General features: G+C 44.7%; 16 non-coding genes across 16 annotated transcripts; all 16 read left to right on the top strand.

The window, feature by feature from the left end:
* Nucleotides 1–584: 584 nt before the first annotated feature.
* On the top strand, nt 585–775 carry LOC141235963 (U2 spliceosomal RNA). The gene has a single exon (XR_012301663.1). It is a non-coding gene; the product is annotated as a U2 spliceosomal RNA (small nuclear RNA).
* A 1,112-nt stretch (nt 776–1,887) lies between these two features.
* LOC141235962 (U2 spliceosomal RNA) lies at nt 1,888–2,078 on the top strand. Its single transcript, XR_012301662.1, has one exon. It is a non-coding gene; the product is annotated as a U2 spliceosomal RNA (small nuclear RNA).
* A 1,112-nt stretch (nt 2,079–3,190) lies between these two features.
* On the top strand, nt 3,191–3,381 carry LOC141235961 (U2 spliceosomal RNA). The gene has a single exon (XR_012301661.1). It is a non-coding gene; the product is annotated as a U2 spliceosomal RNA (small nuclear RNA).
* Nucleotides 3,382–4,493: 1,112 nt separating this feature from the next.
* Nucleotides 4,494–4,684, top strand: LOC141235960 (U2 spliceosomal RNA). Its single transcript, XR_012301660.1, has one exon. It is a non-coding gene; the product is annotated as a U2 spliceosomal RNA (small nuclear RNA).
* A 1,112-nt stretch (nt 4,685–5,796) lies between these two features.
* LOC141235959 (U2 spliceosomal RNA) lies at nt 5,797–5,987 on the top strand. Its single transcript, XR_012301659.1, has one exon. It is a non-coding gene; the product is annotated as a U2 spliceosomal RNA (small nuclear RNA).
* Nucleotides 5,988–7,099: 1,112 nt separating this feature from the next.
* LOC141235958 (U2 spliceosomal RNA) lies at nt 7,100–7,290 on the top strand. The gene has a single exon (XR_012301658.1). It is a non-coding gene; the product is annotated as a U2 spliceosomal RNA (small nuclear RNA).
* A 1,112-nt stretch (nt 7,291–8,402) lies between these two features.
* On the top strand, nt 8,403–8,593 carry LOC141235957 (U2 spliceosomal RNA). Its single transcript, XR_012301657.1, has one exon. It is a non-coding gene; the product is annotated as a U2 spliceosomal RNA (small nuclear RNA).
* A 1,112-nt stretch (nt 8,594–9,705) lies between these two features.
* On the top strand, nt 9,706–9,896 carry LOC141235956 (U2 spliceosomal RNA). The gene has a single exon (XR_012301656.1). It is a non-coding gene; the product is annotated as a U2 spliceosomal RNA (small nuclear RNA).
* A 1,112-nt stretch (nt 9,897–11,008) lies between these two features.
* LOC141236295 (U2 spliceosomal RNA) lies at nt 11,009–11,199 on the top strand. Its single transcript, XR_012301985.1, has one exon. It is a non-coding gene; the product is annotated as a U2 spliceosomal RNA (small nuclear RNA).
* Nucleotides 11,200–12,311: 1,112 nt separating this feature from the next.
* On the top strand, nt 12,312–12,502 carry LOC141235955 (U2 spliceosomal RNA). Its single transcript, XR_012301655.1, has one exon. It is a non-coding gene; the product is annotated as a U2 spliceosomal RNA (small nuclear RNA).
* Nucleotides 12,503–13,614: 1,112 nt separating this feature from the next.
* LOC141236238 (U2 spliceosomal RNA) lies at nt 13,615–13,805 on the top strand. Its single transcript, XR_012301932.1, has one exon. It is a non-coding gene; the product is annotated as a U2 spliceosomal RNA (small nuclear RNA).
* A 1,112-nt stretch (nt 13,806–14,917) lies between these two features.
* Nucleotides 14,918–15,108, top strand: LOC141235954 (U2 spliceosomal RNA). Its single transcript, XR_012301654.1, has one exon. It is a non-coding gene; the product is annotated as a U2 spliceosomal RNA (small nuclear RNA).
* A 1,112-nt stretch (nt 15,109–16,220) lies between these two features.
* Nucleotides 16,221–16,411, top strand: LOC141235951 (U2 spliceosomal RNA). Its single transcript, XR_012301652.1, has one exon. It is a non-coding gene; the product is annotated as a U2 spliceosomal RNA (small nuclear RNA).
* A 1,112-nt stretch (nt 16,412–17,523) lies between these two features.
* LOC141235950 (U2 spliceosomal RNA) lies at nt 17,524–17,714 on the top strand. Its single transcript, XR_012301651.1, has one exon. It is a non-coding gene; the product is annotated as a U2 spliceosomal RNA (small nuclear RNA).
* Nucleotides 17,715–18,826: 1,112 nt separating this feature from the next.
* Nucleotides 18,827–19,017, top strand: LOC141235949 (U2 spliceosomal RNA). Its single transcript, XR_012301650.1, has one exon. It is a non-coding gene; the product is annotated as a U2 spliceosomal RNA (small nuclear RNA).
* A 1,112-nt stretch (nt 19,018–20,129) lies between these two features.
* On the top strand, nt 20,130–20,320 carry LOC141235948 (U2 spliceosomal RNA). Its single transcript, XR_012301649.1, has one exon. It is a non-coding gene; the product is annotated as a U2 spliceosomal RNA (small nuclear RNA).
* The last annotated feature ends 4,932 nt before the right edge of the window (nt 20,321–25,252 follow it).

Below are 25,252 nucleotides of genomic sequence, written 5' to 3'. Positions count from 1 at the left end.
AATGCCTGCAGACTATAAAAGAGAACCCAACCCAAAAAGTTTGGTTGATTAGTCTGTGGCATTCTGTTAAACTGTTGCTTATGGCGGTCTCTGTGAGCTTCTCAGCGACATTCAGACAGCCAGGTATCCTGCCTGCAGTAGATGGAATGTGGCAATGGAACGCTGGCTGCGCGTGTCATAATAGGCTCTGAGCCTTTATATACCTGCGCACAGCAGCAGCCACCTTCAGTCTGCTGCTGGACAGCCAGCAGCAGCAGCAGGAGAGGTAAGTAATCAGCAGCCCTCCTGCTAAGGGTAGACAGCTGCTCGTTCCACCCCACCCCCCGCCTTAATTGGTTCTCCTCCCTTCCAACGGTGTTGAGGCGGGTGGGAACAGCAGGGGGTGAAGGTGCTGTGTTTAAAGAGGTGGAGTTATGCAGATCTAAAACGCGTGGATTGCAGCAGCAGCAAGCCGAAAAGTGCAGGCATGTAAGGGATCTAGAGGTTGACAACATGTCTTCTTAACGGGAGTCCAGGAGCTCATCTCCACAAATGGACTTTTCAGGATCCTTGGGTGGCTCCGTAGTTCGAAACCAATTCTGGTTATCGCTTCTCGGCCTTTTGGCTAAGATCAAGTGTAGTATCTGTTCTTATCAGTTTAATATCTGATACGTCCCCTATCTGGGGACCATATATTAAATGGATTTTTAGAACAGGGAGATGGAAAAAGAGCTTGCTCTGTCCACTCCACGCATTGACCTGGTATTGCAGTATCTCCAGGACCGGTGCACCCCTTCTTTAATGCAGTTTCTAAAATCAGAAAGAATTGAATTCAATGTTTTTTGTTCATTTTGCTTGTTTGTCGGATTTTGGGATGGACTCTTTGGCTTTGCTTTTCTTCTCCTCATTGGATTTTTCATGTTCAAAGTTGCAGAAGCCAGATTACAAGCTCATTTTGGTTCAACTTCAGCAACTGTGCATTGCATTGCCATGTAATGTAATGCAATGCTATCTTTCTAGCTCTCCCTTTTTACTTCCTTTTGGATAAACAGACATATTAGGCAAGCATTTTGGAGCTTTCACCTAAATAACTACAGGTGGTGAGATAAGCTGCACAATATAATTGACCTTTCAGTATATTGTTGCACACACACCATCTATTTAGCAAATGCCCTTGTTATCAACAGCAGCCTTTTAAACTCACCTGAGCTAACAGGTATGTGCGCTGGTTACTCTGCTGTACTTAAAATTTCTTTTTTGGTTTGCTACAATGCCTTTTCTGAAACGTTGTCTCCCTCTGCTGGAACACTGACTTCTTTCATTTAATGCCTGCAGACTATAAAAGAGAACCCAACCCAAAAAGTTTGGTTGATTAGTCTGTGGCATTCTGTTAAACTGTTGCTTATGGCGGTCTCTGTGAGCTTCTCAGCGACATTCAGCCAGCCAGGTATCCTGCCTGCAGTAGATGGAATGTGGCAATGGAACGCTGGATGCGCATGTCATAATAGGCTCTGAGCCTTTATATACCTGCGCACAGCAGCAGCCACCTTCAGTCTGCTGCTGGACAGCCAGCAGCAGCAGCAGGAGAGGTAAGTAATCAGCAGCCCTCCTGCTAAGGGTAGACAGCTGCTCGTTCCACCCCACCCCCCGCCTTAATTGGTTCTCCTCCCTTCCAACGGTGTTGAGGCGGGTGGGAACAGCAGGGGGTGAAGGTGCTGTGTTTAAAGAGGTGGAGTTATGCAGATCTAAAACGCGTGGATTGCAGCAGCAGCAAGCCGAAAAGTGCAGGCATGTAAGGGATCTAGAGGTTGACAACATGTCTTCTTAACGGGAGTCCAGGAGCTCATCTCCACAAATGGACTTTTCAGGATCCTTGGGTGGCTCCGTAGTTCGAAACCAATTCTGGTTATCGCTTCTCGGCCTTTTGGCTAAGATCAAGTGTAGTATCTGTTCTTATCAGTTTAATATCTGATACGTCCCCTATCTGGGGACCATATATTAAATGGATTTTTAGAACAGGGAGATGGAAAAAGAGCTTGCTCTGTCCACTCCACGCATTGACCTGGTATTGCAGTATCTCCAGGACCGGTGCACCCCTTCTTTAATGCAGTTTCTAAAATCAGAAAGAATTGAATTCAATGTTTTTTGTTCATTTTGCTTGTTTGTCGGATTTTGGGATGGACTCTTTGGCTTTGCTTTTCTTCTCCTCATTGGATTTTTCATGTTCAAAGTTGCAGAAGCCAGATTACAAGCTCATTTTGGTTCAACTTCAGCAACTGTGCATTGCATTGCCATGTAATGTAATGCAATGCTATCTTTCTAGCTCTCCCTTTTTACTTCCTTTTGGATAAACAGACATATTAGGCAAGCATTTTGGAGCTTTCACCTAAATAACTACAGGTGGTGAGATAAGCTGCACAATATAATTGACCTTTCAGTATATTGTTGCACACACACCATCTATTTAGCAAATGCCCTTGTTATCAACAGCAGCCTTTTAAACTCACCTGAGCTAACAGGTATGTGCGCTGGTTACTCTGCTGCGCTTAAAATTTCTTTTTTGGTTTGCTACAATGCCTTTTCTGAAACGTTGTCTCCCTCTGCTGGAACACTGACTTCTTTCATTTAATGCCTGCAGACTATAAAAGAGAACCCAACCCAAAAAGTTTGGTTGATTAGTCTGTGGCATTCTGTTAAACTGTTGCTTATGGCGGTCTCTGTGAGCTTCTCAGCGACATTCAGCCAGCCAGGTATCCTGCCTGCAGTAGATGGAATGTGGCAATGGAACGCTGGCTGCGCGTGTCATAATAGGCTCTGAGCCTTTATATACCTGCGCACAGCAGCAGCCACCTTCAGTCTGCTGCTGGACAGCCAGCAGCAGCAGCAGGAGAGGTAAGTAATCAGCAGCCCTCCTGCTAAGGGTAGACAGCTGCTCGTTCCCCCCCACCCCCCGCCTTAATTGGTTCTCCTCCCTTCCAACGGTGTTGAGGCGGGTGGGAACAGCAGGGGGTGAAGGTGCTGTGTTTAAAGAGGTGGAGTTATGCAGATCTAAAACGCGTGGATTGCAGCAGCAGCAAGCCGAAAAGTGCAGGCATGTAAGGGATCTAGAGGTTGACAACATGTCTTCTTAACGGGAGTCCAGGAGCTCATCTCCACAAATGGACTTTTCAGGATCCTTGGGTGGCTCCGTAGTTCGAAACCAATTCTGGTTATCGCTTCTCGGCCTTTTGGCTAAGATCAAGTGTAGTATCTGTTCTTATCAGTTTAATATCTGATACGTCCCCTATCTGGGGACCATATATTAAATGGATTTTTAGAACAGGGAGATGGAAAAAGAGCTTGCTCTGTCCACTCCACGCATTGACCTGGTATTGCAGTATCTCCAGGACCGGTGCACCCCTTATTTAATGCAGTTTCTAAAATCAGAAAGAATTGAATTCAATGTTTTTTGTTCATTTTGCTTGTTTGTCGGATTTTGGGATGGACTCTTTGGCTTTGCTTTTCTTCTCCTCATTGGATTTTTCATGTTCAAAGTTGCAGAAGCCAGATTACAAGCTCATTTTGGTTCAACTTCAGCAACTGTGCATTGCATTGCCATGTAATGTAATGCAATGCTATCTTTCTAGCTCTCCCTTTTTACTTCCTTTTGGATAAACAGACATATTAGGCAAGCATTTTGGAGCTTTCACCTAAATAACTACAGGTGGTGAGATAAGCTGCACAATATAATTGACCTTTCAGTATATTGTTGCACACACACCATCTATTTAGCAAATGCCCTTGTTATCAACAGCAGCCTTTTAAACTCACCTGAGCTAACAGGTATGTGCGCTGGTTACTCTGCTGCGCTTAAAATTTCTTTTTTGGTTTGCTACAATGCCTTTTCTGAAACGTTGTCTCCCTCTGCTGGAACACTGACTTCTTTCATTTAATGCCTGCAGACTATAAAAGAGAACCCAACCCAAAAAGTTTGGTTGATTAGTCTGTGGCATTCTGTTAAACTGTTGCTTATGGCGGTCTCTGTGAGCTTCTCAGCGACATTCAGACAGCCAGGTATCCTGCCTGCAGTAGATGGAATGTGGCAATGGAACGCTGGCTGCGCGTGTCATAATAGGCTCTGAGCCTTTATATACCTGCGCACAGCAGCAGCCACCTTCAGTCTGCTGCTGGACAGCCAGCAGCAGCAGCAGGAGAGGTAAGTAATCAGCAGCCCTCCTGCTAAGGGTAGACAGCTGCTCGTTCCCCCCCACCCCCCGCCTTAATTGGTTCTCCTCCCTTCCAACGGTGTTGAGGCGGGTGGGAACAGCAGGGGGTGAAGGTGCTGTGTTTAAAGAGGTGGAGTTATGCAGATCTAAAACGCGTGGATTGCAGCAGCAGCAAGCCGAAAAGTGCAGGCATGTAAGGGATCTAGAGGTTGACAACATGTCTTCTTAACGGGAGTCCAGGAGCTCATCTCCACAAATGGACTTTTCAGGATCCTTGGGTGGCTCCGTAGTTCGAAACCAATTCTGGTTATCGCTTCTCGGCCTTTTGGCTAAGATCAAGTGTAGTATCTGTTCTTATCAGTTTAATATCTGATACGTCCCCTATCTGGGGACCATATATTAAATGGATTTTTAGAACAGGGAGATGGAAAAAGAGCTTGCTCTGTCCACTCCACGCATTGACCTGGTATTGCAGTATCTCCAGGACCGGTGCACCCCTTCTTTAATGCAGTTTCTAAAATCAGAAAGAATTGAATTCAATGTTTTTTGTTCATTTTGCTTGTTTGTCGGATTTTGGGATGGACTCTTTGGCTTTGCTTTTCTTCTCCTCATTGGATTTTTCATGTTCAAAGTTGCAGAAGCCAGATTACAAGCTCATTTTGGTTCAACTTCAGCAACTGTGCATTGCATTGCCATGTAATGTAATGCAATGCTATCTTTCTAGCTCTCCCTTTTTACTTCCTTTTGGATAAACAGACATATTAGGCAAGCATTTTGGAGCTTTCACCTAAATAACTACAGGTGGTGAGATAAGCTGCACAATATAATTGAATTTTCAGTATATTGTTGCACACACACCATCTATTTAGCACATGCCCTTGTTATCAACAGCAGCCTTTTAAACTCACCTGAGCTAACAGGTATGTGCGCTGGTTACTCTGCTGCGCTTAAAATTTCTTTTTTGGTTTGCTACAATGCCTTTTCTGAAACGTTGTCTCCCTCTGCTGGAACACTGACTTCTTTCATTTAATGCCTGCAGACTATAAAAGAGAACCCAACCCAAAAAGTTTGGTTGATTAGTCTGTGGCATTCTGTTAAACTGTTGCTTATGGCGGTCTCTGTGAGCTTCTCAGCGACATTCAGCCAGCCAGGTATCCTGCCTGCAGTAGATGGAATGTGGCAATGGAACGCTGGCTGCGCGTGTCATAATAGGCTCTGAGCCTTTATATACCTGCGCACAGCAGCAGCCACCTTCAGTCTGCTGCTGGACAGCCAGCAGCAGCAGCAGGAGAGGTAAGTAATCAGCAGCCCTCCTGCTAAGGGTAGACAGCTGCTCGTTCCACCCCACCCCCCGCCTTAATTGGTTCTCCTCCCTTCCAACGGTGTTGAGGCGGGTGGGAACAGCAGGGGGTGAAGGTGCTGTGTTTAAAGAGGTGGAGTTATGCAGATCTAAAACGCGTGGATTGCAGCAGCAGCAAGCCGAAAAGTGCAGGCATGTAAGGGATCTAGAGGTTGACAACATGTCTTCTTAACGGGAGTCCAGGAGCTCATCTCCACAAATGGACTTTTCAGGATCCTTGGGTGGCTCCGTAGTTCGAAACCAATTCTGGTTATCGCTTCTCGGCCTTTTGGCTAAGATCAAGTGTAGTATCTGTTCTTATCAGTTTAATATCTGATACGTCCCCTATCTGGGGACCATATATTAAATGGATTTTTAGAACAGGGAGATGGAAAAAGAGCTTGCTCTGTCCACTCCACGCATTGACCTGGTATTGCAGTATCTCCAGGACCGGTGCACCCCTTCTTTAATGCAGTTTCTAAAATCAGAAAGAATTGAATTCAATGTTTTTTGTTCATTTTGCTTGTTTGTCGGATTTTGGGATGGACTCTTTGGCTTTGCTTTTCTTCTCCTCATTGGATTTTTCATGTTCAAAGTTGCAGAAGCCAGATTACAAGCTCATTTTGGTTCAACTTCAGCAACTGTGCATTGCATTGCCATGTAATGTAATGCAATGCTATCTTTCTAGCTCTCCCTTTTTACTTCCTTTTGGATAAACAGACATATTAGGCAAGCATTTTGGAGCTTTCACCTAAATAACTACAGGTGGTGAGATAAGCTGCACAATATAATTGACCTTTCAGTATATTGTTGCACACACACCATCTATTTAGCAAATGCCCTTGTTATCAACAGCAGCCTTTTAAACTCACCTGAGCTAACAGGTATGTGCGCTGGTTACTCTGCTGCGCTTAAAATTTCTTTTTTGGTTTGCTACAATGCCTTTTCTGAAACGTTGTCTCCCTCTGCTGGAACACTGACTTCTTTCATTTAATGCCTGCAGACTATAAAAGAGAACCCAACCCAAAAAGTTTGGTTGATTAGTCTGTGGCATTCTGTTAAACTGTTGCTTATGGCGGTCTCTGTGAGCTTCTCAGCGACATTCAGCCAGCCAGGTATCCTGCCTGCAGTAGATGGAATGTGGCAATGGAACGCTGGCTGCGCGTGTCATAATAGGCTCTGAGCCTTTATATACCTGCGCACAGCAGCAGCCACCTTCAGTCTGCTGCTGGACAGCCAGCAGCAGCAGCAGGAGAGGTAAGTAATCAGCAGCCCTCCTGCTAAGGGTAGACAGCTGCTCGTTCCACCCCACCCCCCGCCTTAATTGGTTCTCCTCCCTTCCAACGGTGTTGAGGCGGGTGGGAACAGCAGGGGGTGAAGGTGCTGTGTTTAAAGAGGTGGAGTTATGCAGATCTAAAACGCGTGGATTGCAGCAGCAGCAAGCCGAAAAGTGCAGGCATGTAAGGGATCTAGAGGTTGACAACATGTCTTCTTAACGGGAGTCCAGGAGCTCATCTCCACAAATGGACTTTTCAGGATCCTTGGGTGGCTCCGTAGTTCGAAACCAATTCTGGTTATCGCTTCTCGGCCTTTTGGCTAAGATCAAGTGTAGTATCTGTTCTTATCAGTTTAATATCTGATACGTCCCCTATCTGGGGACCATATATTAAATGGATTTTTAGAACAGGGAGATGGAAAAAGAGCTTGCTCTGTCCACTCCACGCATTGACCTGGTATTGCAGTATCTCCAGGACCGGTGCACCCCTTCTTTAATGCAGTTTCTAAAATCAGAAAGAATTGAATTCAATGTTTTTTGTTCATTTTGCTTGTTTGTCGGATTTTGGGATGGACTCTTTGGCTTTGCTTTTCTTCTCCTCATTGGATTTTTCATGTTCAAAGTTGCAGAAGCCAGATTACAAGCTCATTTTGGTTCAACTTCAGCAACTGTGCATTGCATTGCCATGTAATGTAATGCAATGCTATCTTTCTAGCTCTCCCTTTTTACTTCCTTTTGGATAAACAGACATATTAGGCAAGCATTTTGGAGCTTTCACCTAAATAACTACAGGTGGTGAGATAAGCTGCACAATATAATTGACCTTTCAGTATATTGTTGCACACACACCATCTATTTAGCAAATGCCCTTGTTATCAACAGCAGCCTTTTAAACTCACCTGAGCTAACAGGTATGTGCGCTGGTTACTCTGCTGCGCTTAAAATTTCTTTTTTGGTTTGCTACAATGCCTTTTCTGAAACGTTGTCTCCCTCTGCTGGAACACTGACTTCTTTCATTTAATGCCTGCAGACTATAAAAGAGAACCCAACCCAAAAAGTTTGGTTGATTAGTCTGTGGCATTCTGTTAAACTGTTGCTTATGGCGGTCTCTGTGAGCTTCTCAGCGACATTCAGACAGCCAGGTATCCTGCCTGCAGTAGATGGAATGTGGCAATGGAACGCTGGCTGCGCGTGTCATAATAGGCTCTGAGCCTTTATATACCTGCGCACAGCAGCAGCCACCTTCAGTCTGCTGCTGGACAGCCAGCAGCAGCAGCAGGAGAGGTAAGTAATCAGCAGCCCTCCTGCTAAGGGTAGACAGCTGCTCGTTCCCCCCCACCCCCCGCCTTAATTGGTTCTCCTCCCTTCCAACGGTGTTGAGGCGGGTGGGAACAGCAGGGGGTGAAGGTGCTGTGTTTAAAGAGGTGGAGTTATGCAGATCTAAAACGCGTGGATTGCAGCAGCAGCAAGCCGAAAAGTGCAGGCATGTAAGGGATCTAGAGGTTGACAACATGTCTTCTTAACGGGAGTCCAGGAGCTCATCTCCACAAATGGACTTTTCAGGATCCTTGGGTGGCTCCGTAGTTCGAAACCAATTCTGGTTATCGCTTCTCGGCCTTTTGGCTAAGATCAAGTGTAGTATCTGTTCTTATCAGTTTAATATCTGATACGTCCCCTATCTGGGGACCATATATTAAATGGATTTTTAGAACAGGGAGATGGAAAAAGAGCTTGCTCTGTCCACTCCACGCATTGACCTGGTATTGCAGTATCTCCAGGACCGGTGCACCCCTTCTTTAATGCAGTTTCTAAAATCAGAAAGAATTGAATTCAATGTTTTTTGTTCATTTTGCTTGTTTGTCGGATTTTGGGATGGACTCTTTGGCTTTGCTTTTCTTCTCCTCATTGGATTTTTCATGTTCAAAGTTGCAGAAGCCAGATTACAAGCTCATTTTGGTTCAACTTCAGCAACTGTGCATTGCATTGCCATGTAATGTAATGCAATGCTATCTTTCTAGCTCTCCCTTTTTACTTCCTTTTGGATAAACAGACATATTAGGCAAGCATTTTGGAGCTTTCACCTAAATAACTACAGGTGGTGAGATAAGCTGCACAATATAATTGAATTTTCAGTATATTGTTGCACACACACCATCTATTTAGCAAATGCCCTTGTTATCAACAGCAGCCTTTTAAACTCACCTGAGCTAACAGGTATGTGCGCTGGTTACTCTGCTGCGCTTAAAATTTCTTTTTTGGTTTGCTACAATGCCTTTTCTGAAACGTTGTCTCCCTCTGCTGGAACACTGACTTCTTTCATTTAATGCCTGCAGACTATAAAAGAGAACCCAACCCAAAAAGTTTGGTTGATTAGTCTGTGGCATTCTGTTAAACTGTTGCTTATGGCGGTCTCTGTGAGCTTCTCAGCGACATTCAGCCAGCCAGGTATCCTGCCTGCAGTAGATGGAATGTGGCAACGGAACGCTGGCTGCGCGTGTCATAATAGGCTCTGAGCCTTTATATACCTGCGCACAGCAGCAGCCACCTTCAGTCTGCTGCTGGACAGCCAGCAGCAGCAGCAGGAGAGGTAAGTAATCAGCAGCCCTCCTGCTAAGGGTAGACAGCTGCTCGTTCCACCCCACCCCCCGCCTTAATTGGTTCTCCTCCCTTCCAACGGTGTTGAGGCGGGTGGGAACAGCAGGGGGTGAAGGTGCTGTGTTTAAAGAGGTGGAGTTATGCTGATCTAAAACGCGTGGATTGCAGCAGCAGCAAGCCGAAAAGTGCAGGCATGTAAGGGATCTAGAGGTTGACAACATGTCTTCTTAACGGGAGTCCAGGAGCTCATCTCCACAAATGGACTTTTCAGGATCCTTGGGTGGCTCCGTAGTTCGAAACCAATTCTGGTTATCGCTTCTCGGCCTTTTGGCTAAGATCAAGTGTAGTATCTGTTCTTATCAGTTTAATATCTGATACGTCCCCTATCTGGGGACCATATATTAAATGGATTTTTAGAACAGGGAGATGGAAAAAGAGCTTGCTCTGTCCACTCCACGCATTGACCTGGTATTGCAGTATCTCCAGGACCGGTGCACCCCTTCTTTAATGCAGTTTCTAAAATCAGAAAGAATTGAATTCAATGTTTTTTGTTCATTTTGCTTGTTTGTCGGATTTTGGGATGGACTCTTTGGCTTTGCTTTTCTTCTCCTCATTGGATTTTTCATGTTCAAAGTTGCAGAAGCCAGATTACAAGCTCATTTTGGTTCAACTTCAGCAACTGTGCATTCCATTGCCATGTAATGTAATGCAATGCTATCTTTCTAGCTCTCCCTTTTTACTTCCTTTTGGATAAACAGACATATTAGGCAAGCATTTTGGAGCTTTCACCTAAATAACTACAGGTGGTGAGATAAGCTGCACAATATAATTGACCTTTCAGTATATTGTTGCACACACACCATCTATTTAGCAAATGCCCTTGTTATCAACAGCAGCCTTTTAAACTCACCTGAGCTAACAGGTATGTGCGCTGGTTACTCTGCTGCGCTTAAAATTTCTTTTTTGGTTTGCTACAATGCCTTTTCTGAAACGTTGTCTCCCTCTGCTGGAACACTGACTTCTTTCATTTAATGCCTGCAGACTATAAAAGAGAACCCAACCCAAAAAGTTTGGTTGATTAGTCTGTGGCATTCTGTTAAACTGTTGCTTATGGCGGTCTCTGTGAGCTTCTCAGCGACATTCAGCCAGCCAGGTATCCTGCCTGCAGTAGATGGAATGTGGCAATGGAACGCTGGCTGCGCGTGTCATAATAGGCTCTGAGCCTTTATATACCTGCGCACAGCAGCAGCCACCTTCAGTCTGCTGCTGGACAGCCAGCAGCAGCAGCAGGAGAGGTAAGTAATCAGCAGCCCTCCTGCTAAGGGTAGACAGCTGCTCGTTCCACCCCACCCCCCGCCTTAATTGGTTCTCCTCCCTTCCAACGGTGTTGAGGCGGGTGGGAACAGCAGGGGGTGAAGGTGCTGTGTTTAAAGAGGTGGAGTTATGCAGATCTAAAACGCGTGGATTGCAGCAGCAGCAAGCCGAAAAGTGCAGGCATGTAAGGGATCTAGAGGTTGACAACATGTCTTCTTAACGGGAGTCCAGGAGCTCATCTCCACAAATGGACTTTTCAGGATCCTTGGGTGGCTCCGTAGTTCGAAACCAATTCTGGTTATCGCTTCTCGGCCTTTTGGCTAAGATCAAGTGTAGTATCTGTTCTTATCAGTTAAATATCTGATACGTCCCCTATCTGGGGACCATATATTAAATGGATTTTTAGAACAGGGAGATGGAAAAAGAGCTTGCTCTGTCCACTCCACGCATTGACCTGGTATTGCAGTATCTCCAGGACCGGTGCACCCCTTCTTTAATGCAGTTTCTAAAATCAGAAAGAATTGAATTCAATGTTTTTTGTTCATTTTGCTTGTTTGTCGGATTTTGGGATGGACTCTTTGGCTTTGCTTTTCTTCTCCTCATTGGATTTTTCATGTTCAAAGTTGCAGAAGCCAGATTACAAGCTCATTTTGGTTCAACTTCAGCAACTGTGCATTGCATTGCCATGTAATGTAATGCAATGCTATCTTTCTAGCTCTCCCTTTTTACTTCCTTTTGGATAAACAGACATATTAGGCAAGCATTTTGGAGCTTTCACCTAAATAACTACAGGTGGTGAGATAAGCTGCACAATATAATTGACCTTTCAGTATATTGTTTCACACACACCATCTATTTAGAAAATGCCCTTGTTATCAACAGCAGCCTTTTAAACTCACCTGAGCTAACAGGTATGTGCGCTGGTTACTCTGCTGCGCTTAAAATTTCTTTTTTGGTTTGCTACAATGCCTTTTCTGAAACGTTGTCTCCCTCTGCTGGAACACTGACTTCTTTCATTTAATGCCTGCAGACTATAAAAGAGAACCCAACCCAAAAAGTTTGGTTGATTAGTCTGTGGCATTCTGTTAAACTGTTGCTTATGGCGGTCTCTGTGAGCTTCTCAGCGACATTCAGCCAGCCAGGTATCCTGCCTGCAGTAGATGGAATGTGGCAATGGAACGCTGGCTGCGCGTGTCATAATAGGCTCTGAGCCTTTATATACCTGCGCACAGCAGCAGCCACCTTCAGTCTGCTGCTGGACAGCCAGCAGCAGCAGCAGGAGAGGTAAGTAATCAGCAGCCCTCCTGCAAAGGGTAGACAGCTGCTCGTTCCCCCCCACCCCCCGCCTTAATTGGTTCTCCTCCCTTCCAACGGTGTTGAGGCGGGTGGGAACAGCAGGGGGTGAAGGTGCTGTGTTTAAAGAGGTGGAGTTATGCAGATCTAAAACGCGTGGATTGCAGCAGCAGCAAGCCGAAAAGTGCAGGCATGTAAGGGATCTAGAGGTTGACAACATGTCTTCTTAACGGGAGTCCAGGAGCTCATCTCCACAAATGGACTTTTCAGGATCCTTGGGTGGCTCCGTAGTTCGAAACCAATTCTGGTTATCGCTTCTCGGCCTTTTGGCTAAGATCAAGTGTAGTATCTGTTCTTATCAGTTTAATATCTGATACGTCCCCTATCTGGGGACCATATATTAAATGGATTTTTAGAACAGGGAGATGGAAAAAGAGCTTGCTCTGTCCACTCCACGCATTGACCTGGTATTGCAGTATCTCCAGGACCGGTGCACCCCTTCTTTAATGCAGTTTCTAAAATCAGAAAGAATTGAATTCAATGTTTTTTGTTCATTTTGCTTGTTTGTCGGATTTTGGGATGGACTCTTTGGCTTTGCTTTTCTTCTCCTCATTGGATTTTTCATGTTCAAAGTTGCAGAAGCCAGATTACAAGCTCATTTTGGTTCAACTTCAGCAACTGTGCATTGCATTGCCATGTAATGTAATGCAATGCTATCTTTCTAGCTCTCCCTTTTTACTTCCTTTTGGATAAACAGACATATTAGGCAAGCGTTTTGGAGCTTTCACCTAAATAACTACAGGTGGTGAGATAAGCTGCACAATATAATTGAATTTTCAGTATATTGTTGCACACACACCATCTATTTAGCAAATGCCCTTGTTATCAACAGCAGCCTTTTAAACTCACCTGAGCTAACAGGTATGTGCGCTGGTTACTCTGCTGCGCTTAAAATTTCTTTTTTGGTTTGCTACAATGCCTTTTCTGAAACGTTGTCTCCCTCTGCTGGAACACTGACTTCTTTCATTTAATGCCTGCAGACTATAAAAGAGAACCCAACCCAAAAAGTTTGGTTGATTAGTCTGTGGCATTCTGTTAAACTGTTGCTTATGGCGGTCTCTGTGAGCTTCTCAGCGACATTCAGCCAGCCAGGTATCCTGCCTGCAGTAGATGGAATGTGGCAATGGAACGCTGGCTGCGCGTGTCATAATAGGCTCTGAGCCTTTATATACCTGCGCACAGCAGCAGCCACCTTCAGTCTGCTGCTGGACAGCCAGCAGCAGCAGCAGGAGAGGTAAGTAATCAGCAGCCCTCCTGCTAAGGGTAGACAGCTGCTCGTTCCACCCCACCCCCCGCCTTAATTGGTTCTCCTCCCTTCCAACGGTGTTGAGGCGGGTGGGAACAGCAGGGGGTGAAGGTGCTGTGTTTAAAGAGGTGGAGTTATGCAGATCTAAAACGCGTGGATTGCAGCAGCAGCAAGCCGAAAAGTGCAGGCATGTAAGGGATCTAGAGGTTGACAACATGTCTTCTTAACGGGAGTCCAGGAGCTCATCTCCACAAATGGACTTTTCAGGATCCTTGGGTGGCTCCGTAGTTCGAAACCAATTCTGGTTATCGCTTCTCGGCCTTTTGGCTAAGATCAAGTGTAGTATCTGTTCTTATCAGTTTAATATCTGATACGTCCCCTATCTGGGGACCATATATTAAATGGATTTTTAGAACAGGGAGATGGAAAAAGAGCTTGCTCTGTCCACTCCACGCATTGACCTGGTATTGCAATATCTCCAGGACCGGTGCACCCCTTCTTTAATGCAGTTTCTAAAATCAGAAAGAATTGAATTCAATGTTTTTTGTTCATTTTGCTTGTTTGTCGGATTTTGGGATGGACTCTTTGGCTTTGCTTTTCTTCTCCTCATTGGATTTTTCATGTTCAAAGTTGCAGAAGCCAGATTACAAGCTCATTTTGGTTCAACTTCAGCAACTGTGCATTGCATTGCCATGTAATGTAATGCAATGCTATCTTTCTAGCTCTCCCTTTTTACTTCCTTTTGGATAAACAGACATATTAGGCAAGCATTTTGGAGCTTTCACCTAAATAACTACAGGTGGTGAGATAAGCTGCACAATATAATTGACCTTTCAGTATATTGTTGCACACACACCATCTATTTAGCAAATGCCCTTGTTATCAACAGCAGCCTTTTAAACTCACCTGAGCTAACAGGTATGTGCGCTGGTTACTCTGCTGCGCTTAAAATTTCTTTTTTGGTTTGCTACAATGCCTTTTCTGAAACGTTGTCTCCCTCTGCTGGAACACTGACTTCTTTCATTTAATGCCTGCAGACTATAAAAGAGAACCCAACCCAAAAAGTTTGGTTGATTAGTCTGTGGCATTCTGTTAAACTGTTGCTTATGGCGGTCTCTGTGAGCTTCTCAGCGACATTCAGCCAGCCAGGTATCCTGCCTGCAGTAGATGGAATGTGGCAATGGAACGCTGGCTGCGCGTGTCATAATAGGCTCTGAGCCTTTATATACCTGCGCACAGCAGCAGCCACCTTCAGTCTGCTGCTGGACAGCCAGCAGCAGCAGCAGGAGAGGTAAGTAATCAGCAGCCCTCCTGCTAAGGGTAGACAGCTGCTCGTTCCACCCCACCCCCCGCCTTAATTGGTTCTCCTCCCTTCCAACGGTGTTGAGGCGGGTGGGAACAGCAGGGGGTGAAGGTGCTGTGTTTAAAGAGGTGGAGTTATGCAGATCTAAAACGCGTGGATTGCAGCAGCAGCAAGCCGAAAAGTGCAGGCATGTAAGGGATCTAGAGGTTGACAACATGTCTTCTTAACGGGAGTCCAGGAGCTCATCTCCACAAATGGACTTTTCAGGATCCTTGGGTGGCTCCGTAGTTCGAAACCAATTCTGGTTATCGCTTCTCGGCCTTTTGGCTAAGATCAAGTGTAGTATCTGTTCTTATCAGTTTAATATCTGATACGTCCCCTATCTGGGGACCATATATTAAATGGATTTTTAGAACAGGGAGATGGAAAAAGAGCTTGCTCTGTCCACTCCACGCATTGACCTGGTATTGCAGTATCTCCAGGACCGGTGCACCCCTTCTTTAATGCAGTTTCTAAAATCAGAAAGAATTGAATTCAATGTTTTTTGTTCATTTTGCTTGTTTGTCGGATTTTGGGATGGACTCTTTGGCTTTGCTTTTCTTCTCCTCATTGGATTTTTCATGTTCAAAGTTGCAGAAGCCAGATTACAAGCTCATTTTGGTTCAACTTCAGCAACTGTGCATTGCATTGCCATGTAATGTAATGCAATGCTATCTTTCTAGCTCTCCCTTTTTACTTCCTTTTGGATAAACAGACATATTAGGCAAGCATTTTGGAGCTTTCACCTAAATAACTACAGGTGGTGAGATAAGCTGCACAATATAATTGACCTTTCAGTATATTGTTGCACACACACCATCTATTTAGCAAATGCCCTTGTTATCAACAGCAGCCTTTTAAACTCACCTGAGCTAACAGGTATGTGCGCTGGTTACTCTGCTGCGCTTAAAATTTCTTTTTTGGTTTGCTACAATGCCTTTTCTGAAACGTTGTCTCCCTCTGCTGGAACACTGACTTCTTTCATTTAATGCCTGCAGACTATAAAAGAGAACCCAACCCAAAAAGTTTGGTTGATTAGTCTGTGGCATTCTGTTAAACTGTTGCTTATGGCGGTCTCTGTGAGCTTCTCAGCGACATTCAGCCAGCCAGGTATCCTGCCTGCAATAGATGGAATGTGGCAATGGAACGCTGGCTGCGCGTGTCATAATAGGCTCTGAGCCTTTATATACCTGCGCACAGCAGCAGCCACCTTCAGTCTGCTGCTGGACAGCCAGCAGCAGCAGCAGGAGAGGTAAGTAATCAGCAGCCCTCCTGCTAAGGGTAGACAGCTGCTCGTTCCACCCCACCCCCCGCCTTAATTGGTTCTCCTCCCTTCCAACGGTGTTGAGGCGGGTGGGAACAGCAGGGGGTGAAGGTGCTGTGTTTAAAGAGGTGGAGTTATGCAGATCTAAAACGCGTGGATTGCAGCAGCAGCAAGCCGAAAAGTGCAGGCATGTAAGGGATCTAGAGGTTGACAACATGTCTTCTTAACGGGAGTCCAGGAGCTCATCTCCACAAATGGACTTTTCAGGATCCTTGGGTGGCTCCGTAGTTCGAAACCAATTCTGGTTATCGCTTCTCGGCCTTTTGGCTAAGATCAAGTGTAGTATCTGTTCTTATCAGTTTAATATCTGATACGTCCCCTATCTGGGGACCATATATTAAATGGATTTTTAGAACAGGGAGATGGAAAAAGAGCTTGCTCTGTCCACTCCACGCATTGACCTGGTATTGCAGTATCTCCAGGACCGGTGCACCCCTTCTTTAATGCAGTTTCTAAAATCAGAAAGAATTGAATTCAATGTTTTTTGTTCATTTTGCTTGTTTGTCGGATTTTGGGATGGACTCTTTGGCTTTGCTTTTCTTCTCCTCATTGGATTTTTCATGTTCAAAGTTGCAGAAGCCAGATTACAAGCTCATTTTGGTTCAACTTCAGCAACTGTGCATTGCATTGCCATGTAATGTAATGCAATGCTATCTTTCTAGCTCTCCCTTTTTACTTCCTTTTGGATAAACAGACATATTAGGCAAGCATTTTGGAGCTTTCACCTAAATAACTACAGGTGGTGAGATAAGCTGCACAATATAATTGACCTTTCAGTATATTGTTGCACACACACCATCTATTTAGCAAATGCCCTTGTTATCAACAGCAGCCTTTTAAACTCACCTGAGCTAACAGGTATGTGCGCTGGTTACTCTGCTGTACTTAAAATTTCTTTTTTGGTTTGCTACAATGCCTTTTCTGAAACGTTGTCTCCCTCTGCTGGAACACTGACTTCTTTCATTTAATGCCTGCAGACTATAAAAGAGAACCCAACCCAAAAAGTTTGGTTGATTAGTCTGTGGCATTCTGTTAAACTGTTGCTTATGGCGGTCTCTGTGAGCTTCTCAGCGACATTCAGCCAGCCAGGTATCCTGCCTGCAGTAGATGGAATGTGGCAATGGAACGCTGGATGCGCATGTCATAATAGGCTCTGAGCCTTTATATACCTGCGCACAGCAGCAGCCACCTTCAGTCTGCTGCTGGACAGCCAGCAGCAGCAGCAGGAGAGGTAAGTAATCAGCAGCCCTCCTGCTAAGGGTAGACAGCTGCTCGTTCCACCCCACCCCCCGCCTTAATTGGTTCTCCTCCCTTCCAACGGTGTTGAGGCGGGTGGGAACAGCAGGGGGTGAAGGTGCTGTGTTTAAAGAGGTGGAGTTATGCAGATCTAAAACGCGTGGATTGCAGCAGCAGCAAGCCGAAAAGTGCAGGCATGTAAGGGATCTAGAGGTTGACAACATGTCTTCTTAACGGGAGTCCAGGAGCTCATCTCCACAAATGGACTTTTCAGGATCCTTGGGTGGCTCCGTAGTTCGAAACCAATTCTGGTTATCGCTTCTCGGCCTTTTGGCTAAGATCAAGTGTAGTATCTGTTCTTATCAGTTTAATATCTGATACGTCCCCTATCTGGGGACCATATATTAAATGGATTTTTAGAACAGGGAGATGGAAAAAGAGCTTGCTCTGTCCACTCCACGCATTGACCTGGTATTGCAGTATCTCCAGGACCGGTGCACCCCTTCTTTAATGCAGTTTCTAAAATCAGAAAGAATTGAATTCAATGTTTTTTGTTCATTTTGCTTGTTTGTCGGATTTTGGGATGGACTCTTTGGCTTTGCTTTTCTTCTCCTCATTGGATTTTTCATGTTCAAAGTTGCAGAAGCCAGATTACAAGCTCATTTTGGTTCAACTTCAGCAACTGTGCATTGCATTGCCATGTAATGTAATGCAATGCTATCTTTCTAGCTCTCCCTTTTTACTTCCTTTTGGATAAACAGACATATTAGGCAAGCATTTTGGAGCTTTCACCTAAATAACTACAGGTGGTGAGATAAGCTGCACAATATAATTGACCTTTCAGTATATTGTTGCACACACACCATCTATTTAGCAAATGCCCTTGTTATCAACAGCAGCCTTTTAAACTCACCTGAGCTAACAGGTATGTGCGCTGGTTACTCTGCTGCGCTTAAAATTTCTTTTTTGGTTTGCTACAATGCCTTTTCTGAAACGTTGTCTCCCTCTGCTGGAACACTGACTTCTTTCATTTAATGCCTGCAGACTATAAAAGAGAACCCAACCCAAAAAGTTTGGTTGATTAGTCTGTGGCATTCTGTTAAACTGTTGCTTATGGCGGTCTCTGTGAGCTTCTCAGCGACATTCAGCCAGCCAGGTATCCTGCCTGCAGTAGATGGAATGTGGCAATGGAACGCTGGCTGCGCGTGTCATAATAGGCTCTGAGCCTTTATATACCTGCGCACAGCAGCAGCCACCTTCAGTCTGCTGCTGGACAGCCAGCAGCAGCAGCAGGAGAGGTAAGTAATCAGCAGCCCTCCTGCTAAGGGTAGACAGCTGCTCGTTCCACCCCACCCCCCGCCTTAATTGGTTCTCCTCCCTTCCAATGGTGTTGAGGCGGGTGGGAACAGCAGGGGGTGAAGGTGCTGTGTTTAAAGAGGTGGAGTTATGCAGATCTAAAACGCGTGGATTGCAGCAGCGGCAAGCCGAAAAGTGCAGGCATGTAAGGGATCTAGAGGTTGACAACATGTCTTCTTAACGGGAGTCCAGGAGCTCATCTCCACAAATGGACTTTTCAGGATCCTTGGGTGGCTCCGTAGTTCGAAACCAATTCTGGTTATCGCTTCTCGGCCTTTTGGCTAAGATCAAGTGTAGTATCTGTTCTTATCAGTTTAATATCTGATACGTCCCCTATCTGGGGACCATATATTAAATGGATTTTTAGAACAGGGAGATGGAAAAAGAGCTTGCTCTGTCCACTCCACGCATTGACCTGGTATTGCAGTATCTCCAGGACCGGTGCACCCCTTCTTTAATGCAGTTTCTAAAATCAGAAAGAATTGAATTCAATGTTTTTTGTTCATTTTGCTTGTTTGTCGGATTTTGGGATGGACTCTTTGGCTTTGCTTTTCTTCTCCTCATTGGATTTTTCATGTTCAAAGTTGCAGAAGCCAGATTACAAGCTCATTTTGGTTCAACTTCAGCAACTGTGCATTGCATTGCCATGTAATGTAATGCAATGCTATCTTTCTAGCTCTCCCTTTTTACTTCCTTTTGGATAAACAGACATATTAGGCAAGCATTTTGGAGCTTTCACCTAAATAACTACAGGTGGTGAGATAAGCTGCACAATATAATTGACCTTTCAGTATATTGTTGCACACACACCATCTATTTAGCAAATGCCCTTGTTATCAACAGCAGCCTTTTAAACTCACCTGAGCTAACAGGTATGTGCGCTGGTTACTCTGCTGCGCTTAAAATTTCTTTTTTGGTTTGCTACAATGCCTTTTCTGAAACGTTGTCTCCCTCTGCTGGAACACTGACTTCTTTCATTTAATGCCTGCAGACTATAAAAGAGAACCCAACCCAAAAAGTTTGGTTGATTAGTCTGTGGCATTCTGTTAAACTGTTGCTTATGGCGGTCTCTGTGAGCTTCTCAGCGACATTCAGACAGCCAGGTATCCTGCCTGCAGTAGATGGAATGTGGCAATGGAACGCTGGCTGCGCGTGTCATAATAGGCTCTGAGCCTTTATATACCTGCGCACAGCAGCAGCCACCTTCAGTCTGCTGCTGGACAGCCAGCAGCAGCAGCAGGAGAGGTAAGTAATCAGCAGCCCTCCTGCTAAGGGTAGACAGCTGCTCGTTCCCCCCCACCCCCCGCCTTAATTGGTTCTCCTCCCTTCCAACGGTGTTGAGGCGGGTGGGAACAGCAGGGGGTGAAGGTGCTGTGTTTAAAGAGGTGGAGTTATGCAGATCTAAAACGCGTGGATTGCAGCAGCAGCAAGCCGAAAAGTGCAGGCATGTAAGGGATCTAGAGGTTGACAACATGTCTTCTTAACGGGAGTCCAGGAGCTCATCTCCACAAATGGACTTTTCAGGATCCTTGGGTGGCTCCGTAGTTCGAAACCAATTCTGGTTATCGCTTCTCGGCCTTTTGGCTAAGATCAAGTGTAGTATCTGTTCTTATCAGTTTAATATCTGATACGTCCCCTATCTGGGGACCATATATTAAATGGATTTTTAGAACAGGGAGATGGAAAAAGAGCTTGCTCTGTCCACTCCACGCATTGACCTGGTATTGCAGTATCTCCAGGACCGGTGCACCCCTTCTTTAATGCAGTTTCTAAAATCAGAAAGAATTGAATTCAATGTTTTTTGTTCATTTTGCTTGTTTGTCGGATTTTGGGATGGACTCTTTGGCTTTGCTTTTCTTCTCCTCATTGGATTTTTCATGTTCAAAGTTGCAGAAGCCAGATTACAAGCTCATTTTGGTTCAACTTCAGCAACTGTGCATTGCATTGCCATGTAATGTAATGCAATGCTATCTTTCTAGCTCTCCCTTTTTACTTCCTTTTGGATAAACAGACATATTAGGCAAGCATTTTGGAGCTTTCACCTAAATAACTACAGGTGGTGAGATAAGCTGCACAATATAATTGACCTTTCAGTATATTGTTGCACACACACCATCTATTTAGCAAATGCCCTTGTTATCAACAGCAGCCTTTTAAACTCACCTGAGCTAACAGGTATGTGCGCTGGTTACTCTGCTGCGCTTAAAATTTCTTTTTTGGTTTGCTACAATGCCTTTTCTGAAACGTTGTCTCCCTCTGCTGGAACACTGACTTCTTTCATTTAATGCCTGCAGACTATAAAAGAGAACCCAACCCAAAAAGTTTGGTTGATTAGTCTGTGGCATTCTGTTAAACTGTTGCTTATGGCGGTCTCTGTGAGCTTCTCAGCGACATTCAGACAGCCAGGTATCCTGCCTGCAGTAGATGGAATGTGGCAATGGAACGCTGGCTGCGCGTGTCATAATAGGCTCTGAGCCTTTATATACCTGCGCACAGCAGCAGCCACCTTCAGTCTGCTGCTGGACAGCCAGCAGCAGCAGCAGGAGAGGTAAGTAATCAGCAGCCCTCCTGCTAAGGGTAGACAGCTGCTCGTTCCCCCCCACCCCCCGCCTTAATTGGTTCTCCTCCCTTCCAACGGTGTTGAGGCGGGTGGGAACAGCAGGGGGTGAAGGTGCTGTGTTTAAAGAGGTGGAGTTATGCAGATCTAAAACGCGTGGATTGCAGCAGCAGCAAGCCGAAAAGTGCAGGCATGTAAGGGATCTAGAGGTTGACAACATGTCTTCTTAACGGGAGTCCAGGAGCTCATCTCCACAAATGGACTTTTCAGGATCCTTGGGTGGCTCCGTAGTTCGAAACCAATTCTGGTTATCGCTTCTCGGCCTTTTGGCTAAGATCAAGTGTCTTGCCTGAGAGGATCCTTGTGTGTCTCCCTCTTAGCCTAGCAGCTTATGCTGCTTGCTGCTTTTGGGAGGGAGGTGAGAGGAAACGAGCTGCGATCATGGCGGTTATTCGCTTCGCGGAGCCCGGAGAAGCCCGGGTAAAATATGGAATCCGGATCGATTTTGATGCCGTGGATGAAGATAAATTCACACTGAGACATGTGGTTAATGATGTCCTTTTTGGAATACTGGAGGTGAAGAAAGAAGAAATCCTCTGCCTGCAGCAGTCAAGATGCAAATTCACCCTGGTTTTTTCTACAATGTTTTCCTGTAACAACTTCTATGCCTGTCTGAAGATGAATAAGCAGAGGGAGGAGCTGTCTGGACTCACTTTCACTATCCTATACTCTGCTGGTGAGTTGCCTCTTACTCTGTTTATGTATAATCCCCATGTGCCCCTGGAGCTGATTTACATATTCTTGAGGAAGCACTGTACAGTTATCAAACCTGCTGTGAAAGTACTGAATGAAGCAGGGCTCTGGTCAGGCAAATATAAGTTTGTGGTGAAGTTTCATGAGAGCCTGGATGAGCCTGGAGGAATTCATTACCCTCCATCAAATTTCTCCATAGGCAGGGAGAGAGGCTACCTCTTTTTTCCCAATGCACCCAGATTCTGCAGACATTGCTGGAGATACGGACATACTCAAACAGACTGTACCTCTATTGCAGAGCATGTGTGCAGGAAATGTAACCAAGTCGGCCACTCTAGCAACCAGTGCACAAATGTGATAGTCTGCAATCTCTGTGGAGAGAAAGGTCACGCTTTCAAAGACTGTAATTTGAGACCTAAAACTTATGCGGGTGTTGCACAGAGAAATGTGGATCTTCCCCAGCCAGAGTTTATACAGGATGAGCTGGATGAGATGACCAGTGAGGAGGTGGAGGAGAGGAGGAGACTTGCAGAAGATGATAAATGCAGACAGCGTGCCGAGGTTATAGCAGAGGCAACTAGGTTGAGAGTCACACAAAACACTCAAGGAAGCAGCAGAGTTCATGCAGTAAATAAACATCAGACTGAAGTAACTGACTGTATGGAAGTGAGCTCCGTGCAGGAGGCAGAGGCTGATGTGCCAAATATGGCAGTTACTATGGGAGGTGAAGAAGATGTGGAATCCAGCTTATCCAAAACACCAATTATAAAGTGGGATGAGAGTCCATCAGACCCAGAGAGTGAATGTGGTCAGGGGGACCATACATCCAGAAGACAGGCGGACTCAGAAGAGGAAGAGTTATCCACGCCAAAAAAACAAAGGAGGAATCCTTCCCCTTTAAGTGTAGGAAGCATTAGCCCCATGAGAGTGTACCCTACAGCCCTTGATCCCCAAAATGAACCTTTTTTAGGGGAAGGAGCGGGCTACACCGTCTGCATATCCGGCGTACCCCCTCCAGAAGGACTAGGATGAAGAACAAATGGGCATGCTGTCGTGACCTGCCTCACCAAATTGAGAGATGGGTTCCCAAGCTGCTCAAGTGGCAATCCTGTCACTAAATGTTAGACAAATTAAATCAGTACCAAGAAGAACTGTGATTTTAGATTTTCTCAAAAATTTACATGCAGATATTTATTGCTTACAGGAATGTGGGATTTCTGAATCTCTGGACGACAACGTGTGGCCGCAAGGCCAATGTGTCTGGTCGGGGTCTGTTGAAAATAAAAACAGTGGGGTTGGGATTTTATTGGGGAATAGGGGGTTGGAAATAGAATCTTACACAGTTGTGGAGGCTGGGAGGTGTTTGGTATGTGAAATAAACTGTAGAGGGTGGAGATTTAAAATACTTAATATGTATGCCCCAGTAGGAAAAGAAGAAAGGCTGGAGCTTTTTGAAAAGATGTGTTTTTTTCTTTCTGGGAAAATACCCATTGTTTGTGTTGGGGATTTTAATTGTGTGACGGAAGGAGAAAAGGTGGATGTCACTGGGAAAAAGTTAAAAAATCTAATAGAGGATTTCTCTTTTGTTGATGCTGCTGAGATAATGTTGGGAAAACCTCCTCCTGCCACATATAAAGCAGATAGGGGGGGCATTGAATCGAGGATTGATCGTATTCTTTTCTCTAATCATATTGTTTGTAAAAAGTTCCAGCAGGATGACGTTATTTTTTCGGATCATGTGTGTATGAGAGCACTTTTGGAAGATACAGTTTCCTTTGCATATGGAAGAGGTGTGTGGAAACTAAATGTGCGGTTGTTAGAGGATCACAGGATTATGAAAGATTTCAGAAGGATGTATGTGAAGTGGAAGGATCGGAAGAGGGATTTTGTGAATGTGCTGGAATGGTGGGACTGGATGAAGAAGGAAATAAGTTTTTTCTTCAAGAAATGGGGAAAGAGGAAAGGAGCCAATAACAGGAAGAAATTTAATGAGTTAAGTATGAAGTTAGAGTGGCTGAGGAAACTAAGAATGATTGGAATTGAAGTGGATGATTTGATGTGTCAGGTGAGAAATGATATTAAAAACTTTATTAATGAGAAGGGCAAAGAAATCATTTACAGGTCCAAAATTGAGCATTTGGAAAAAAATGAAAAATGTACTAGGTTCTTTTTCAAAAAAGTGTTTGGGAAGAAAGTGGATATGGATGAGGTGAAGAATGTGAATGGTGTGTATGTCAAGGGGAAGGAGGTGATGAAAGAGGTTGAATTGTTTTACAAGGAGTTGTATGGGTCAAAATGGATTGATGAGGGGATGATGAATGATGTGTTGGGAAAATTGGAAGGACATTTGAGTGAGGATGAGGGTGAGCTGCTGGATGATGAGATTGTACTAGATGAAGTGAAGATGGTGGTGATGTCTGCAAGTAAAAATAAGACTCCTGGAAAAGATGGTTTGCCTGTAGAGTTGTATATGAAAGAATGGGATACTTTGGGTAAAGACTTACTTGAGATATGTCGGTATATTTTTCAGAATAATGTTTTGAGTGAATCTATGAGAGAAGGGGTAGTTGTTCTGATTCACAAGAAGGGTGATCGAAAGGATTTGGGAAATTGGAGGCCTATTACCCTTTTGAATGTGGATTATAAAGTTTTCAGCAAATTACTCGCAAATAGGATGCGTAATGTAATTGATCGTGTGATCGGAGAGGATCAAGTGTGTTCAATACCTGGTAGGAGTATGAATGACAACTTGATTTTGTTGAGGGATGTGATTGGTGATTGTTTGAGTCGCAAACAGAAATGTATGTTGTTTTCAGTAGATTTTGAGAAGGCTTTTGACAGAGTGTCGCATTTTTTCATGTTTAATGTTTTGGCGAGGATGGGGTTTTCTAGAAATTTTGTGAGTTGTGTGAGAAGTCTGTACTGTAATGTGTCAAGTGAGTTTCTGGTGAACGGGTGGTTGAGTGATAAGGTTTGGGTTAAGTCTGGAGTGCGGCAGGGGTGTCCCATGTCCCCTATTCTGTTTATAAGTGTGATTGAGGTTTTTTTGTGTATGGTAAGGAAAGATAAGGTCATGAGAGGTGTGCTGATTCCTGGGAGTGGAGGAAAAGATGTGAGAATTTTGGGATATATGGATGATGTGGTGATAGTGAATGAAAACATGGCTGCAATGAATAGGGCCAGATTAATGTTAAGCATGTTTTGTAGTGCCTCAGCGTTTAGAGTAAATTGGGGAAAATGCTCCTTTAAATGCTTTGGAGATAACAACATCAAGATGGATGAGGTAACGTGTGAGGAAGGGGCAATTAAGGTATTAGGGATTAAATTTAATGAAAATCTAAAGGGAAATGAAAGCTGGGATGATTGTGGGAAGAGAA

This window comes from Phyllobates terribilis, unplaced genomic scaffold (assembly GCF_046119375.1).
Source record: "Phyllobates terribilis strain yellow unplaced genomic scaffold, ASM4611937v1 Scaffold_693__1_contigs__length_808095, whole genome shotgun sequence".
NCBI classification, from domain to species: Eukaryota; Metazoa; Chordata; class Amphibia; order Anura; family Dendrobatidae; genus Phyllobates; species Phyllobates terribilis.
The sequence above is the reverse complement of the archived record's forward strand: the minus strand, read 5'-3'. Positions and strand labels throughout refer to the sequence as shown.